General features: G+C 40.9%; 1 protein-coding gene across 2 annotated transcripts in view; it reads right to left on the minus strand.

The window, feature by feature from the left end:
- The window catches only part of tshz2 (teashirt zinc finger homeobox 2), a 464342-nt gene that overhangs the window by 116424 nt on the left and 332561 nt on the right, over positions 1-15357 (minus strand). The window contains exon 3 of one of the 2 annotated variants that reach the window (XM_080205013.1): positions 9966-10709. The exons of the other annotated variant lie outside the window; for it this stretch is intronic. The gene's annotated coding sequence lies outside the window, so the exon portion shown is untranslated. Of the gene's footprint in view, positions 1-9965; positions 10710-15357 lie in introns of those variants that run through there. 2 annotated transcript variants of the gene reach the window in all.

Below are 15357 nucleotides of genomic sequence, written 5' to 3' on the forward strand. Positions count from 1 at the left end.
AGTGTGTCATTTGCATTAACAATGGAACAGTGGTACCTATTTTCTGCATCTATGATTTCTCCCATCAGTTCTTCTAGCCTGATTTTCTTCTGCCAATTTAGATGATTTAGTGAAAGCAAATCCATACAAAATATATTAGATGCTAAGCAAAATTACGCTGATAATAACTAGAATGCATAACTTTTAAAGTAAAAATTTAAATTTCAGTGGAACATATCTCCAGGTTCATCTAGAAATACACCATCAATTTATCCTTCAATATGTGGATCTACACCTTTGACTTTTCATGTGTCATTGGTTTTTCCTCTTTCTGAGTGTGAAGGAATATTGTTCATACCTATATCTTAAGGTACCATGCTTGTGTAACTTCTTGAGTTGTCAGCTTTCCAGTGGCTACACTAATAGCTTTTTTTTAAAGCTATTGGTAAACCTCTGGCAGTTTTATATATTAATACACATGTTGCTTTCAGGTGGCACCTCTTTATGTTGGATAGTATCAGCAGGCTTATTTAACCATCAGAGAGGGAGGCAGAAGAGGTACTCCTCATCTTCAGCAGAAGTTGCTGGACCCCAGTCGTGATGGGAACCTGAGCTTTCTTGTTCTTAGCCCTGGGAAAACGATGCCAATTCTGCCAATTTACCCAGGCTAGCAGCAGCTAACTCAGCATAATCCTGGTTCACCCTTGTCCGTATAACTTAACTGATCACTGCATACACAACTGAGCCTAGGAAATCCAGAATGGCTATTGAGGTGCTGTCACTTCCAAGACCGTTGAACACCATTTCAGGAAAAAAATTCAAGCCGACTAAACTGAAAAGAAATCTAATGTGCGGTATTACCTTTTATCTCTGCAGAGGTAATAAGACTCCTTGTCGCTTATCTGCGAATATCACCATGCTTTCTCATCACGGATAAAATGCGTCATTGACCTCACTGCGTTTCACATTACTGTGACAAGTGACTACTTTTACTGATGTGTCTATTTGGGAGAATTTTGACCAGGTTACTCATCCACAGAGAAGTTAGAACAAAAAAGAATGCCAAGTGTCATCACTGACATGGAGGCAAAATGTAACGTTACAAGCCGCAATTCTCTGTACTACAGCTGCATGCAGCACACAAGGTCGGGAAGAAGGTTCAGCTTGTAAGTAAATTATTAACATTTAACATTTTAAAACAGGGCTGAGTTCCCCTTTTAACATAAGCATCACAGTAGATTTGATCTGTCAAGTACCATCTTTGATATTACTCATTTGTCTGCTGTCTCAGCAATAATGTCTTCATGTTCTGAAATGTTAGAGGTAAAGAGTTTCTGACTTGCAAGGCAGAAATTCTTGATGACACATGGACTTTAAATCCACTCATGTAAACAAGGCTTAGAGTTCACACTTTAATCACTGTTCTCATGAATGATTTCGTACACTTACTGCCTTTAAACTGATAATCCGAACTTCATAGCCCTTGGACAGAGGTATGTAATTTGTAGAGTCGCTTGTGAAAGCACACTGCCAACCCAACCAGGGCAAGCACAGCTGTTTCATTCCTGTACGCTAGTCATTTTCTCCCAAAATGTTTGAAGGCTTTAGTTCATCCGAGGAGATGACACTTAGATTTGACACCGAGGAATTCACATATGAACAGTAGGCTACAATTCAATTTAATACTCCACTTCAACTTATGTGAATTCATCATATAGGTCCTACTGTCTACAGTAAAACTGTGGCAGTGTGATAAAGAGGTAAGCACTCATAACCCAAGAATTTGATAGAAGTACCCAGATGCCATTTTAATATAAAATGCAAACCAAAAATGGATTACAATTGAGGGTTGAGTACTATATGACTTTTATTTTACAGTCTGACAACTGTGTTATCATTGTGCACCAATAAGTGAAAGAATGCTGAACAATTTATTTATCAATAACCTACTACAGGCTGGCAGTGATAAGGATGGGGGCAAGTGGAGGGAGGGGAGCATAGTGGGGAAAAACTTGTAATACTGTAATTGCTATCACTTGCTTCTGACCAGCCTTTAGGTCTTAAATTGCCTTTCAGTTTTATTATCCTTAAGTTACATTATCCCAATTCTACTGCAGTATGAATGGTAGAAATAATTGAAGACAAACTAAATTTAAAAAAAAAGTAGAATGAACCATATTATACACACCATCAAATTGCTTAAGGCAATTATTTAATCACAGAATTCTACTGACGTTCAAGCTTTACTCTCAAGGTTTAGAACATCATCAGAACTGCCTAATTGAATTACGGTCAAGTAACTCAATGTTTTTCCTATGTGTAATATATAAAATGTGATAAATAGCTTCATAGCTCTGATATAAAAACACAGCTTTGTGTTGGTATAGTTTTGCTCGTCACCATGTCAATGTTATATATACTTCCTTACATCACTCATTGATACCACGTTCACAATGGTTCTGTCTATTCAAAAATTATATAAAAATTACTCTTCTTCAGGTTCCTCTCTCTCGCTGGTAGTTGAATGCAATGTTGCACAGTTACTTACAGCGGTACTTTTGCAATGAGGTTTCACTGCTATGGGATGATACTCTGTAAAGTACCAATCTTTTTTAAGGTGACTGATCATGTCCGCTTATTCAGGAGAGTACATTGGATGTGCCACACATCTTGCTGGTGCCTGCCTTTGGAGCCAGTGTTCTTTTGCTAGGATCCAATGTTGCAGACTTTGTGCAGTTAGAGGGGTGACATCCCCTGTCTACATCAGCGGAAGCCAATGACATTGGCACTGATTTTGGCTCATTAAGCAAAATGAGGCAACAGGGTGTGTACACTGGTTTGCATTCTTCTTTGTGGTCATTGGCTATCCCTCAATTTGAAGATGACATCCACTCAGGGTCACGAGTTCTGCCAGGGGTCTTTATGTGACGAAATGGGCAGAATCTCAAGCAGCAGATCTTTCGCACATGGGGCAGGCTATCCTACTAAGAAGTGAGATCCGGACTGCAGGATTTGATTCCTTTTTATTCTTTCTCTGCTGCCACTCTGCCTCATCGTTGAGGCAATTAGATTCAAAGCATGATACAGCTTAATGGACAAGCTGCTGTCATTTTAAACAATTGTAGCAAACTCCTCCCAGTCATTAATGCTGCCTTGGTTCAAGCACAGTTTCAGGGTGTATCAGAAATGTTTTCTTTTTCCTCTGCTGGTTATGTGGCTCATCTGTGAGTTGAGATAACTGGACATGGTGGGGGAGATGCTTTTTGGTTATCCAGACGTAGTGCCCAGTCCATCAATGCCTGAATGCATGTGGAACTTGCTTCAAGAAAGACTCTAGCATTTGTTCAATGGTCCTTCCAATTAATCCAGAGGATGTGCCAGAGGTATTGCTGATGGAATTACTCTAGTATTCTTGTATTGTAGAGTAAGCCCACTGGTCTACATTGTCAGCTACTTGGAGGCATAAGTAAGAATGGAAGACACTGTGGTACACTAGTGAGCCTTACACACATTGAAAACTAGTGTGTTGCTCATAATGACTCAGAGGAACTATTACAAAGTTTGCCCAAATGATATATATATATCATACATACTAATTAGAAAGATTCAAGGAAGAGTTCAGAAAAATGGCAGTAAGACAATCTTGGAATTCAAACAATCTGAATAAACCACTTTTCATGCCTTGGGGTAATTTGAATATCTGAGCTGTGTAAATTCTGAGTGAAAATGTCCCTCCCCCCAAGGGACATGGAATACTGGGTAAAACTATTCTCTGGCTTTTTGCTTTGAATGTATTTTCCTCTTTCTTTTTGAGCCATTGGCTGGAAGCTTTTAGTCCTCTTTACATCAGGCAGGTTCGGTGACTGGAGTGGAAAATATTGCGAGAAGTGCAGAGTCGCATTTTACGCCACCTTCCTCTTGTCAGTGACGGACGGTGTTTCCTAAAGTTGAATGTCGAGAACATCATTATAATAAATTAACATATCATTGTCAGGCCTGTACGTCGGAATCATCTCCCACGTCAAAAATTTAACCCACGGCCGCGGGCAACCCTGGGTGAACTGGTTTGCTCACTGTGCGCTGGGGCAACCTTTGAAAGTGGCAACTTGGGTCATTGAGTTTCTAAACTGATGGCAACCTGGGTGAATCAGAGGCTGACCCACCAGTGAAACGTCATGAGACCTGTGACTTTAACATTTTTTTTTCAAACTGTTGCACTATATGGTGGAGAGACCTACTATTGCTGTCAGTGGCTTTAATGTTGCTTTTTCTACCCAACATCGGCCTTTGCTGATTTCGGGGAAAATCCCAGCCCTCCAATCTGACTGGTACTGCAAGATGGAAATGGCAGTTGCCATTGCTGAGCAGACTGAAGAGGGCTGGAATTTCTCTGCATCTTTTTTTTAATGCACCCATTAATACGTCTGTGCCAAATTGCTGTGTGGGCTGTTTAAATGCAATTTTCCAATGGTTTAAAATGTAGAGCTAAAACATAGAGTTAACAGCTTTGCTCTAAAGCTGGACGCAAGAAGTATTTCACGACCATATTAACTTGTTACGAAAAAAATAGCATGCAAAGAAATTTCAACCCAAGGAATGAGAACATCCTGGAAAGCCCTATCTTCACATGCTCACGCATTCTTTTGAGCAGGTGCCTGCTAGCTATTTGGCAGCCGCTACTTGCAACATAGCCAAGATTAGAAATTTGCCTTGTATGGAATCCCAGGATCAAACCCAAGTGTTAACACTCCAAATTCTGCTGACAGCCTATTCAATAACGGAGATTGCTGTAATGGGGATGGGGCAAGGGGGCAGGGGGTGAACCCAATTGTAATGACTCTCTCTCAGTTAAGGTCAGCTTGGTCAGTGGTCATATTATGAACCTTCCCAACTGTATAATTCATCCAGCAACTGAAACGGTCAGAGAAGGCTGACGATGAAGTGTATATTCTCCCCTGAACTGTATTCATTTAATTAAGTTTTACTTTACTAATAATACTTCCAAAGCTGTTCTGACTATAATTTTGAAGAAAGTTTTCACTTAATTTTGCCTTTTCTGCACAAATTTACACCAGAAACAATCTCCATATTTTCATCCCCATCGCCCCTGCAATACCATGTTGGGAAATCATCACCTGCTATGCACTGAGCTTTCAGGCCCAATTTCTCGTCCTTCTATTAATGTTACACACTCATCAGTTGTGTGGATGGTGTAATGAAGAGAGGTTGTGTACCAGTAATAACACTGGATGAGGAAGGCTATTTATCTGTCACAGTTAGAGCATAATGAATGAGTCAATTATTTTTTTGGCTGATCTGTGTACAGGGATTACCCACATCACTTTGCAGAGTACATAGTTAATGGGTGGCTGTTCTCACTAGGTCACTCCAACCTTAATCCAAGTTGACTTTGGGCACTGCAGTATTTCCATTGGTGACACTGAATTAGCTTTAGACGATGAATTAATCAGAATCATACAATTTAATTTTCTGAAGGACCATATACAAGTCATTGTGGTATATTGAGCTACAACCTTATTTAGTGTTATTGGTAAGGCCCTTTCTAACAATGTTTACCTGTTTCTTTCTCCATGTGATTGTAATAACCCAGAAGCAGGTAATTATTTAAAGAGGAATGTATGGTATGCACTACGTTTGTGTAATTCTGAACGTTAATGATGATGGTTGAGATGTTTGACGAAAATCTCCGTCCTCATTTGTGGCTGAGATTCTACAGTATCGCTGAAAGTGAATGGAGTTTTGGTTGGAATGCAAAATTCTCCATTCTCTCTTGCAGTGGGGCAAACATGGGAAGATCAGAGATTCCACCCCACCCCCCCCTCCATTATTTATGCTATGCCAATTTTTTCCCCATCTCTTCTGAAGATGTCCATGCTTCCAGTTACACTTTCAAGGGTGTTAACCTCCTCAGGTACTCACGGCTATTATTATTCACATGAACTTTGGCTCAAGTGCCAGCAGGCTTATTTAATCCTGTGGGATAGCAACCAACCCTGATTCTGTCTTCACCTGATGTCCATATATGCAGACAGACAGGTGTCCAAGGACAAGACATGTCAAGGTGGCCTCATTATCAGTTGGCATCAGTGAAGCTTATTTAACCATGATTTCATATTCATCAAAAGTAATTCAATCATACCTGAATGAACAGCTGAAAGCTATCATCATATTCCATTGAGCATGGCTGGACTATTAGGGATAACCTTATGTGGTCATAATAATATGATTGCACTGTTGAGGCTGTAATAATGGTGAAGGTGGTAGGGCATGAGTTGCACAGTGTTAGGTTTCAAAAGGAAAGTTAATACAAAGATATAGCCTGAAATATAAAAATTACACGGTGTGAATACATGGCAATAATGATTATGTTTGCATTCTCCTGGAAAGCTGCGGGACTGAGAGATTGACAGATCCCACCTCTGATTCTTCAATCAACTATTTCTCTGTTTGCCAAGACTGTGCGTATGTTAGCCCTTAATTAAAATACTGCACTTTTCCAAAAAAATTTAAAGAATCCTGGCTAGAGTGCTCATATTTTCAATAAAGTCTTAATACACCGAGCATGGCAGCTGTGAAACTTTAGTTAGCACTGTGCTGAAAACCTGAAGAAAAGGTAGAATTTAATATTTCTTCACATGATTAAAAGGAATGAGGAATTTATTTCAGGTTTCTTCTCAAAATTTAATGATCCACGTAAAGAAAATGATAAAAATTAGTTGACCAAAATTAGAACCAGGAAGAATGAGCCTTGTGTGGCACGCTGGCAGGAAAAGTGCTGATTTAAATCAACTATTTTTCCCTCTGCCTAACACAAAACAAAAGGCCTCCCGTATCAATGGAGAAATGTGGCGCCTATAAAGCAAATAGTTGGACAGTTGCGGTGGGCTTGACAAAACCTGCAGGAAGTCTCTGGGGGAATATTACCTTGCTCATTATTTCACTGATTGGCTTTATTTCGTCCGAGCCTCTGCTGTACAATTCTCTGACAGCTGATGGGTGGCTTGCTGAGCCAATCCACCAGCTGCCGTCCAGCTCTGTCTCCAGGCTGCAGGGAAAAGCAGCTCTCGTTCCTCTACCCTCCCTGACTCCTCTCCAGATCATTACACATGACAAAACAACCATCCTAATTATAAAGAGCTTTCCCAGCTCTGTCATCGTGACAATTACTGCACACAGAGCTCAATATTCGCCGTGCTGCACATAGACACTAATGTATTGCAGCAGTTCATTTTGATGGTGCTGAATTGTTCCCCTGTGAATCTTTGGTTACATTTTGTTGGAATTTTTTGCTGACAGGGTTCAAAAGTTTAAGACTCTGGTGACAGAAGAGTGATTGCTGTTTAACTGAGAAAAGAAATTAGTATAAGACTTTTTTTTGGACGAGGAGGAGGGAAAAAAAATCTTGCAGTAAATAAGGTGCAGCCCTTCTTAATAAAACTGGGTTCTTTGGTCAGTACAATCATTAATGTGTTTGCACAGATCCATTTCCTTTTTGTCTTGTTGATCAATGCATTCAACGCTTTTCTCTGTCTCTTCCCCAAGATTATTTTACTCCTGAGGAGTCAAAGCTCTTGAAGCAACATTAGAAGTTTAATCGTGCCATTCATAAAATGTTAATTATGCAAGTTGCTAACCCCATTTTCTCATATTCTCAAGTCAGCCTTTTGTGAGGCAGCATTCAATACTCGCAAGGCATTAACTTCTGAGCAGCAGTCACTACGAAGCAGAATTTTGAAGTTTTCCATTTCTAATTGGGAGTGAAAGGGGCATGTTTATATCTCTAAAGAAGCTTTGTACGACTGCCGTTCTGTAAACAGTCAGCAGTTCCTTTAATTGCAAAATCTGCTAATTGGCAGGTGAAACATTATTGAAAATTTATCAGAACAACAACATAACTCATTCTCAGGTAATAGGCGGAAGGAGCAGACAGGTACAAGGTCAGATCCGCTGGATCTGAGTTACTTCACATTTCTGACATGTTCACATGCAAAAATTGATTTAGACTAAGAAATATAACATCATTTGCATTGAGTATGCTGGTAAACACACAAGCAGAACTAAATTCAAGCAAGGGTCTGGATTTGATATATGCACACAGGTTTAATCTGCATTCACTGTTTTTAAATCTCAAGATGGTCCAACATTATAGATGTTGGATTCTTCAAATTGAGCTGAATTCTGAATCGACTTTGTTGAATCCATTTACATTTTGTTTCCAACTTTTATTTAATGCAAAAAGAAACTCCTTTATTGTTCCCCATTACAATACTGTTTGTTACAAATCCTCCTTCAGCCTGGCAGCAGGTTGGTGACATTTCTTCCTAACCGCTCGCGATTTAGTTTTAAGATATAGCCAACAGGAACCACAGTTCTTATGCAAGATGTTCCTCTCAGCAGCGCAGCTGAAAACCTACACATCTTATCCTAAATGCGAAAGGTAGATGTGACACACAGGCAGGCTTACACTCGAATGTCTAATGAACTGATCAGTTGACTGCCGCAGAGAAGTCAACAGCTATGCTGTAAATTGGCTGTAACTGACTTAGCCAACTGTTTTACGTAAAGAGAGATTACAAAAATAATTGTTCATTATGAATGTTAGCAATGAAAAATACTATTATACTTTCCGTACGTCTGCTTTTCATTAAAGAATGGTAAGAAGTGGTGTGATTTGGGCTCAAATCAATTCGAGATGGTAGATGAATGTATTCTCTTTTGAGTGTAAGAATTCTATGTAAAATGAGTTTGGGCAATCTCAGTTCAATTCTTATTATACCATGGTGCAAGGCTTGTGTTAATTTAGCCTGAATTTAGCAACGTCTGCCAGACAGACCACAGGATAGTTGGTGCAGGAATTGGAAATATCATACTTGGCACAATAAGAGGAGTTTTATCGAGGTTAAGCTAGGCACCACTGGGGATAAAAAAATGAGAGCTTTACTCATCTAGTTGTATTATACCTGACCTAGAAGTACTTTATGCTGATGCTAGGCCTGGATCTTTTGCACAGTCAGAATGGCTCCAGAGCCATTTAAAAATGGCAGGAGAGATCTGATTTCACAATTCTCACTCCCATTCCTGGCACCCCCCCAATTTTTGCTGGCGTGAAATAAGGGTACAGGGAAGTGAGCCTACACCTTGCATTCCTGACTTGCCATTGTGGGGTTAGGTATTTCCTAACCCACATGATTTTCATGGAGTCTGGCTGGTTTCTGAGTGGTGCATGGTCCATGGCTCCTCAAGTGGTCATGAACTAAAGCCTGGATTCAGGAACATTTAAAAAGTTAAGTTCGAATGGTCTTAGCCATGAGCCCATGCCATTCCTGTGCCCACTCCATTCCAACTCAATGCCAGCTCATTCCCGCCCTCGCCCCACCCCTTCCTCACCACCTACTTGTTTTTCTAAACAAAGGTGTTAATTCATTTAAAATAAACAGGCCAATATCTTTATTAATGTAAAGAGGTTTAAAGGAAAGCACCAATGAACTGGTTAGTAAAACTGAACAGCAAAATCTGACCCCTGTGTATGCTGTTAATAAAGGAAGGCTGTATTTGAACCAGTACCTACACTATTCTGAGTGGTCTAGTTGCAAACTCAAACAATGATGGTACCCTCTGGCTAGCTCAGTAGTATGTATCACAGTATGATCATATTCAGAAAAACTATTTTTTGTGAATAAACCTCATGTTAGTATGATTGCCTTTGCACACAAATTTGTCCAGTGTGATCATCTCTTAACTAATTAACTCTGCCGGTGCACAAAGCTTTGACGTTGGTTTTATATTCAATTAGTTCCCACTTTGCACATGTGGGAATACAGAAGTCAATGAACAACACAAAACATAAATAGTACACGAAGAAGTAAATATTGTCCTTACAAATTATAAGCTATTCAATAAACAGAACTATGAGTCAATTTAAATATTGTTCATTTTATTTGTTACAATATTTTTTTAAAGTGGAGAAATTATAAAGTACAAAATGGCTCCTTTGCTTTGTTATCATTTAATTACTGCAATCGAGTCAAGAGTTCAGGAGAAGTACCCCTCCTAAAGCAAACATGAGTGAAAGACAAACATTGGATATTGTATGTTCACTCTTTTGTCTGATTAAACAAGTTCAGTCATTATGAAATAGTGTTTTTGTGTTAGAAGGAAAAAGCTAGGAAAGCCACAGTTCATTTTCACTTCAAAGGGGACTATGATACACAAGCAATGTTACATTGCATTTCAACATGGGATGTATCATTGCCTTCCATTTATTTACAAACTAATAACAGTTTGTTGAACACTTTTTACAAGAAGACAAGATTGCTTTAGCCTGTTAACATGAACTTGAGATCAACTGAATGGGGGTTCGATGTAACAGCAGACTATCAATGTGGCCTGAAGTTTGGCTGTTCTGGAGCACTGGTTCCTCAATTCTTTGTGTATTAAACATCCTTTACAATTCATAAAATACATAATTTTTATTGCTTAACTCAATTAAGAATCATCATGTGCACATTTATTGCCCTGGCAGTATGTAAAATAAAATCTCTGATCCAGTCTCTCTGGTGACATATGTCTTGTGACCAAGGAAGGTGGCTGAGCTGTTGACATGCTCTGAAGCCCTCAGTCACCTTGTTCTAGCAGCTGGTTGGTACACAAGAGGAAGCTGAAGATGATTCACCCTCTGGCAGCTCCTTCAACTTTACCTGATTTGCAAACTGGGAGAAAAGAAAATTTAGCATTAATGTTAAAGGTCCCTTAACCTTAATCATTTGGATGGATGGGGAGGGTAGCATTGTGGCAATGTTACTGGACTAGCGAGGCTTGGACTAATGCTCTCGGGACGTGAGTTCAAATCCTGCCATTGCATCTGGAGAATTTAATATATCTGCACTAAAAAGCTGGTCTCAGCAGCAATGATCATGAAACTACTGGATTGTCAGAAAAATGAATCTGGTTCACTAACATCCTTAGGGAAGGAAACCTGCCATCCTGACCTAATCTGGCCTACATGTGACAATGTCATTGACTCTGAATTGGCCTCAGACCTTAGCAAGCCACTGAGTTGTATCAAACTGCTACAGAAACGTTAATATAACAATGAAACTGAAAGGACCACCAAGTATGAACCTTGCTATTACTAAGGCACATGCTGCCCAGTTGCTATATAAGTAAAAGTTTATTTATTACTGTCACAAGTAGGCTTACATTAACACTGCAATGAACTTACTGTGAAAATCCCCTAGTTGCCTGTTTGGGTACACTGAGGGAGAATTTAGCACAACCAATGCACCTAACCAGCACATCTTTCGGACCGTGGGAGGAAATCGGAACACCCGGGGGAAACCCATGCAGACACGGGAAGAAGATGCAGATTCCGCACCCAAGCCAGGAATCAAACCTGAGTCCCTGGCACTGTGAGGCAGCATTGCTAAGCACTGTGCCACTGTGCTGCATGATTGCTTTAAGATTAGGTCGCATGATTTGATGGTGATGTCATTGTGGTGTTTTAGAGGTTCCTGTTTTTAGTTTCAATTTGTACTCTGTATGGGCAACTTTTAATAAATCTGTCATTGTTAGTTTGAATCCACCTATGCAAACAACATTTTTGTTTTGGTTTAAAACAGTTAGGACATTACACCAGTCCACTCTGCAGGTTTGAGGCCTTCTGCCAAACTAAGAACAGCAGCCTCACAAACAAGTCAAGCAACAGCCTGAGATATTCATGCTCACCAGATCACACATTAAAGCCAAGATCCCGGACTCCTACATCACCATTCCTGAGTATGTCCTCTCCCATTGTATAGTGGTGATGGCATAGTTGCATACGGTCTGGAGGAAATGTCACTGGGTGTCTTCAACATTGATTCTGAACCGCATAAAGCCTCATGACATATTGTAAGGTATTGGCAAGGAAGCCGCCTGCTGATTGCCACATATCATTCTCCCCCAGCTGATTAATTAGTACTCCTTCATGTTGAACATCTCTTTGGAGGAACTACTGAGGATATAAAGGTCTCAGAATGTACTTTCTGGGTTGACAAAATAATGTCAATTCTCAAGACAAGCCCAGAATCACCACTACTGACTAATGGCTGAGTCCTGAAGGATATCTTTATCAAATGAGACCTGTGGCATGTGGTGAGACAACCAAAACGTTCTTGTCGTCAAGAACCAATCTGTCACAAATGCATCTGTCCATAACTGTATGGGTAAGAGTAATCACCACACAGTCTTGTGGTGTTCAAGGTCCGTCTTCATATTAACAACATCCTCCACCTTGTTGCGTGTCATCGCTACTGTGCTAAATTGGATAGATGCAGAACATATCCAGTGGCTGAAAACGTGGCATCCACGAGGCACTGTGGGCCATTGGCAGCAAAAAATGTTTCAAAAATCGTGCTTAGGATGTCGGTGTCATTGGGAAAGCTAGCATTTATTACCCATCCCCACTACCTTTTTGGGGCCAGTGGTGAGCTGCCTTCCTGAACTGCTGTAGTCCATGTGGTGAAGGGGTGTCCATAGTGCTGTGAGGAAGGTAGTTCTGGGTTCTGACCCACTGGCGGTAAAGGAACAGCGATAAGAAATGGCAATATAGTAAGTCAGGATGGTGTATGACTTGGAGGGAAACTTGGAGGTGGTGGTGTTCCCAAGTGACTGTGTCCTTGTTCTTTCAGGTGGTAGAAGTCACGGTTTGGAAGGAGCTGTCAAAAGGACCCCTGGTGAGTTGCTGCAGCACATCTTGTAGATGATACATACTCATGTCACCTTGCATCATTATCGGAGGAAATGAATGTTTAAGGTAGTAAGTGCGGTGGGATGGGGTGGTAATCAAGCAGACTGCTTTGTCCTGGATGGTATTGAGCTTCCTGAGTCTTGTTGGAGCTGCACTCATCCAGGCAAGTAGAGAGTATTTCAACACACTCCTGACGTGTGCCTTCTAGATGGTGGACAGTCTTTTGGGAGTCAAGAGTTGAGTTACTCTCCACAGAATTCCCAGCCTCTGCCCTGATCTATAGCCACTGTATTTATGTGACCGATCCAGTTTCTAATTAATAGCAACCCCCAGGATGTTGATAGTGGGGGATTCAGTGATGGTAACACCATTGATCTTCAAGGGGAGATGGTTAGATTCTCTCATGTTGGAAATTGTAATTGTCTGGTATTTGTGTGCCACAAATATTACCTGCCACTTGTTAGTCTAAGCCTGAATATTGCCCAGGTTTTTCTGCACATGTACAGAGACTGTTTTAGTATCTGAAGAATTCTAAATGGTGCTGAACACTGTGCAATCATCTGTGAACATCCCACTTCTGACCTTATAACATAGGGAAGGTAATGGATGAAGCTATTGAATGTGGTTGGGCCTGGAACACTACCCTGAGGAACTCCTGCTGTCATGTCCTGGGACTGAGATGGCTGACCTCCAACAATCACAATCATATTCTTTGTACTAGGTATGACTCCAACCAGTTCAGAGTTTTCCTCCTGATTCCCAATAACTCCAGTTTTGCCAAGGATTTGCAAAGAGGATTGCATTTCATCAGAATCTGTAACTTCACTCTAGCATTACTATCAGGCCAGAAGATCAAACCTGTTTCAATAAGGAGTGTATGAGAACTTACCAGGAATGTGACATGGTAATCTGAAGCTACAGGACTATGTGCATGCTAAACAACAGAAGCAACAAGTCATGACAGAGCTATCCAACTTCAATCTTACCACATCCAGTCATGAATGACAGCAAACAATTAAACAACTAACTGGAGGATGAAGCTTCATAAATATCCCCACCCTCCATGAAGGGGGTGCTCAGCACATTAGTACAAAAGACAAGATTGAAGCATTTTCAACCACTTTTAGTCAGAATTGCTGAGTGTATGATTCATCCCAGGTCCTCCTGAGGTCCCCAGCATCACAGATGCTTCAGTGAGCCTTCAGCCAATCGGACTCACTCAAAGTGATATCAAGAAATGGCTGAAGGCACTGGAGACATCAAAGGCAATGGGCCCTGACAACATCCCAGCTTGAAGACTGGTGCTCTAGGACTTGTCATGCCCCTAGCCAAGCTGTTTGAAAACAGCTACAACACTGGCAGTTACCTGAAAATAGCTCAAGTATGCCCTGGCCACAAAAAGCAGGACAAATCCAATCTGACTAATTACCACCCTGTCAACCTACTCTCAATCAACAAAGTGATGAAAGGTTTTGCACCCAGCACTAACAAGTGGCACTTACATAGCAATATACTATTAACTGATTCCCAGTTTGGGTTCTGCCAGGGCCGTTCAGCTCCAGACTTCATTATAACCTTGGCTTAAACATTTACAAACAAGAATTCCAGAAGGTAGGTCAGAGTGATTACCCTTAACATTAAGGCAACCTTTGACCGAGTACTGCATCAAAGAGTCAAAGAGCGGTGAGCCTGTGGAATTCATTACCACAGGAAGTAGTCGATGCCAAAACATTGAATGCATTCAAGAGGCGACTAGAAATAGCACTTGGGGCGAATGGGATCAAAGGTTATGGGGAGAAAGCAGGATTAGGTTAGTTGAACGGTCAGCCATGATCGTGATGAATGGTGGAGAAGGCTCAAAAGGTCGAACGGCCTCCTTCTGCTCCTATCTTCTATGTTTCTGTTTCTATAGAATCAGGGGAAAATTGTGCACTGGCTGGAATCCTATCTAGCACAATGGAAGATCGCTGAAGATGTTGAGGGTTGAACATCTGCAGGCGATCTTGAGGCACAACCACCTCTGGCTGCTTTGTCAGTGACTTTCCCTCTAACCTCAGGTGAGAAGTGGAGATGTTCACTGATGATTGCACCGTGCTTGTTAGTAGTTGTAACTCCCTCTCAGTTCATTTGATATAGTTTAAGTGGTTATTTATCAATTTCAAAATAGGAATATTCATAACTCCTCTGACATTGAAGCAGTCCATGTCCACATGCAGCAAGACCTAGAACCATACGGGATGGGCAGATAAGTGGCAAGTTACATTCAAGGCACACATGTGGGCAAGAACCATCTCTAACATGAGTGAATCGAACCATCTCCCCTTGGGGTTCAATACCATTACATTGAATGCCTCCACAACAGTATCCCGGGGATCACCCTTGACCAGACACTGAACTGGACCAGCCATATGAATACTGGGGCTACAAAAGCAGATCAGAGGCTAGGAATTCTGCTGAGATTAACTCATCTATTGAGTCCCCAAAGCGTTTCACCATCTACTTGGCACGAGTCACGAGTGTGATGGAATACTCCCCACTTGTCTGTGTAAGTGCTGCTCCAACAACTCATAAGAAGCTTGACACCATTTACAAAACAGCAGTCCATTTCATCAGCACTTGATTCACCACCT

The sequence above is a fragment of the Carcharhinus amblyrhynchos genome, chromosome 16 (assembly GCF_965287045.1).
Source record: "Carcharhinus amblyrhynchos chromosome 16, sCarAmb.v2.hapA, whole genome shotgun sequence".
NCBI classification, from domain to species: Eukaryota; Metazoa; Chordata; class Chondrichthyes; order Carcharhiniformes; family Carcharhinidae; genus Carcharhinus; species Carcharhinus amblyrhynchos.